General features: G+C 35.2%; 1 non-coding gene across 1 annotated transcript; it reads left to right on the top strand.

Moving 5' to 3' along the window:
- The first annotated feature begins 2434 nt into the window (after window positions 1-2434).
- On the top strand, window positions 2435-2541 carry LOC113189628 (U6 spliceosomal RNA). Its single transcript, XR_003301665.1, has one exon. It is a non-coding gene; the product is annotated as a U6 spliceosomal RNA (small nuclear RNA).
- Window positions 2542-4104: the final 1563 nt, after the last annotated feature.

Genomic DNA, 4104 nt, shown 5'->3' on the forward strand with positions numbered 1-4104 from the left:
AATAAAATCAAAGCAGAACCCCCTGGGGAAAAAATTTTCTAAAAACTAGGGACTAAAATATTTTCTTGCTCTAATAATGCCAATATATTAAACAATTTGGAGGAGAAACAATTAGTATGTGTATGTATGGGTATAATGTCTCCATTACTGCACATATACAATTAAATGTAATAAAAAATTGAGCCAATATTTTGAAAACTGAACATCTATCCTTCTTCCTTCCTTCACTCACTCACTCAATATTTAACAAACCTGCAAGGTCTTTACTGGATAGTTTAATAACTATAATGGAAAGTGATACAGGCATCCTAGACACATATGTTTATATGGTTTATGATATACACCCTTAATTTTGTGTGTCTGTGTGTGGTGCTGGGGATTGAACCCAGGCATGTGAGGCAAGCCTCTACCAACTGACCTATATCTCCAGCCCAATTCTTAATATACTAAATTAAATTAAAGGTGAGCCAGGGCTGGGGGCTGGCTCTGTGGTAGAGTGCTTGCCCAGTGTGTGTGGGGCCCTAGGTTCCATTCCAACACCACAAAAAAATAAAAATAAAACAAATAAGTGAAACAATAATTAACTCCTATTGAAATGTGTATGTAGATCAATATTTTCATATGCACTATTGATGTTCAAAAGAAAGAGTAGAAAAGGTAAAATGCATGTCTTATTTTTTAACTTTTTTCCGCCATTTATTTTTTCCAGGTGTATACATTATTAGACATCAATTGTGTGACAATCCTAAATTCAGAATAAATATTACTACCAAAAATCATGCCCAAAGGCTGAATTTGGCAAACAAAATCTACTAAAGTGTTTACTGTTTATTTTCATCCTCTATGTTGATCTAGTTTTGAAATTAATGAATTTTTTGTTTTCCAATAGTACATTTGAGTCAATGCAGTCTTTAAAAGCAGATAGAGAAAAAAGAGAATGCAACATTCAACTCTCAGGAAATTCCAAAACAGCCTGCTTCCTTAATCTGTTGAAGCTGTGTGGGATGAAAAAGTAGTGGGTAGAGGGGTGGGGTGGGGGTGTTTGGAGAAGGCCTGGGAAGAGGCACCAGCTTGAAGACATGTTGCTTAACCTCTCTCCAACCCAACTTCCTTTAATCTGTAAAATAGGTATAAACACTACTATGGAGGCAAATACTAAGTGGGATATTGTAGCTATTCCTTGACTATTGCACATAATGCTACACTGAACATGGGAGTGGAATTTTGATTTCATTTCCTTTGGACATTTACCCAGAAGTGGGACTCCTGGATGATATGGTAGTTCCATTTTTTATTTTTTGAGGAATATCCATACTGCTTTCCATAGTGGCTGTACCAATTTACATTCCCATCAACAGTATACTAGGATTCCCTTTCCTCTACACCCTTGTTAACACTAGTTATCTCTTGTCTTTCTAATCATAGTCATCCTAACAGGTGCGAGGTGAGGGCGCACTGTGGTTTTGATTTACATTTCCCTGGTGAATAGTGATGTTAGCACCTCTTCATATACCTGTTGGCCTTTTGTATGTCTTCTTTGGAAAAATGTCTATTTAAGTCCTTTGCCTAGTTCTCAGTCAGGTTGTTTTTATGTTATGGAGCTACGTGAGTTCCTTGAATATTTTGGATATTAACCCATTATCAGATAGATGGCCAACAAATATTTTCTCCCAATCTGTAGACTGTCTTTCATGTTACTGATTGCTTCTTCACTGAAAAGAGGTTTTTAAGTTTGATTGTAGTCCCACTGTTTTTGCCTCTGTTGCATATGGTTTTGGTGTCATATTAAAAAAAAAATCATTGCCAATGTCAAGAAGCTTTCCCTTTCACTCCTGTTAGGAGTTTTACAGTTTCAGGTCTTAAATTTAGACCAAGATATGGAAACAACATAAATATCTATCAATGGAGGACTAGGTAAAGAAATGTTCACATCTACAATATTTATATGTAAAAATGATATTTTACATATATATAAATGTTCCATGATATATGAATATTTATCATATTATATGGTAATATATAGTATATATTATATAAGGTATAATCATATACATATTATTATATTCTACCTATACATTATAATGTTATGTAATGTCTATCATATATAATAATGTTTTATATTCTAAAGTGATGTATTCAGATGTTATAAAGGAGATCCTGCCATTTGTGACTATGCAGATGAACCTGGAAGACTGGTTAAGTGAAATAAGCCAGACACAGAAAGAAAAACAGTGTATGATCTCTCTTATATGTGGAATCTTCAAGAGTCAAATACATAGAAACAGATCAGAAGGGCAGTTACCAAAGGTGGCAGCAGAGAGGAGAGGGAAAAGCAGGGAGATACTGGTCAGAGCTCAAAGTTGCAGTTATATAGGACAAATAAATCTAGAGGTCTAAAGTACAGCACAAGGGCTCTAGCTAATAATATTGTATGGTGCTCACTTTGGCAGCACATATGCTAAAATTGGAATGATACAGAGAAGATTAGCATGGCCCACGTGCAAGGATGTCAGGCAAATCTGTGAAGCGTTCCATATTTTTAGCTAAACAGTGGAGCCAATCTAGATGCCCTTCAGTAGATGAATGGATAAAGAAAATATCGTATAAACACAATGGAACATTACTCAGCATTAAAAGAGAATAAAATCATGGCATTTGCAGGTAAATGGATGGAGTTGGAGAATATACTGCTAAGTGAAGCAAACCAATCCTCCCCCAAAAAACAAATGTTGAATGTTTTCTCTGATACAAGGATGCTGATTCATAATGGGGATAGGGGTGATGCGTGGGAAGAATAGATGAACTCTAGATAGGGCAAAGGAGAGGGAGGAGAATGGAGGGGGCAGGGGGTAGGAAAAGTAGTGAAATGAGATGAACATCATTACTCTAAGTACATATATGAAGACACAAATTGTGTGACTCTACATTGTGTACAACCAGAGATATGAAAAACTGTCTTTATATTTGTAATATAAATTGAAATGCATTCTGCTGTCATATATAACAAATTAGAATAAATTTTTAGAAAATATTGTATGGTATATTGGAAATGTTCTAAGAGAATAGATTTTTGGTGCTATAACCACTAAAACAAAGCTAACTGTAAGATGATGGATATATTAATCAGCTTGACTGCAGTAACAATTTCACTATGTAATGCACATCAAAACATCACTTTAAATATATACACTTTAAATGTATACAATAAAAAATTTTAACTTAAAATTTAATTAATTAAAATAAATAGGATAATGTATTTGAAGCACCTTACAAATAGAGAGCACTCAAAAATGGTCTCTTGTTCTTCATTTGTAAATTGGAGGTAATAAAATACCCACCTCACAGATGGCTGTAGGAATTGTGGTGGTTAATGTGTGGGGAAATGCACAAGCACAGTTTCTGGTGCTCAGTAAATACCAATAAATACTGAGGCACTTATCACAGATGAATGAGTATGCACGCATGCTTGTAAACTGAGTTATTTATTTTATTTTCCAAGTCATCATACAGACTGGAAAAGGAGTAAATTATTACTTTGGGAAAGGCACAAAACAAAAGGTCTGGTTTTGCCACATGTCCCACAGCCTATATGGTGACATCCTAAGATAGTGTTTAATTAACATAGTAAAGTGCCCTAGGAAGCTCAGAGATTGGGACCATCCTTTGATCAAGTCAACTTCCGCTTGGTGGTCCTTTCCCAGCTTATCTCATGGCTTCCCCATTCTCTGGTTTACTCTCTCAGCCTTGCTCCCCCTGGCTCCCAACCTCTTCAGGTAACTCTCTTTCCTTAAACCTTTCAATAGAACCCAAATATAAAATGAAGTACGAACATTTGTTTAATTTGAATGATAAGGTTTGAGATTTACTGCAACTTGAGGCTGGCTTAAAATCTTCTTAAACTATTAACAGGTCAGATGTTCCTTCTAAAATCACCCTCTTCAGTATCATCAAATAGTCTCTCAAACGCAAGATAAATTAGATAGTAGATTGTTGCTGCCTTGATGAGAGTCTATCAGTAATGCCATTGCTTGAAATACTCACCTGATCCAAATGAACTGATTGTGAAAGACCTGACTACCTAATATTTTCAGTGCTGATACTCAA

The sequence above is a fragment of the Urocitellus parryii genome, chromosome 5 (genome assembly GCF_045843805.1).
Source record: "Urocitellus parryii isolate mUroPar1 chromosome 5, mUroPar1.hap1, whole genome shotgun sequence".
NCBI classification, from domain to species: domain Eukaryota; kingdom Metazoa; phylum Chordata; class Mammalia; order Rodentia; family Sciuridae; genus Urocitellus; species Urocitellus parryii.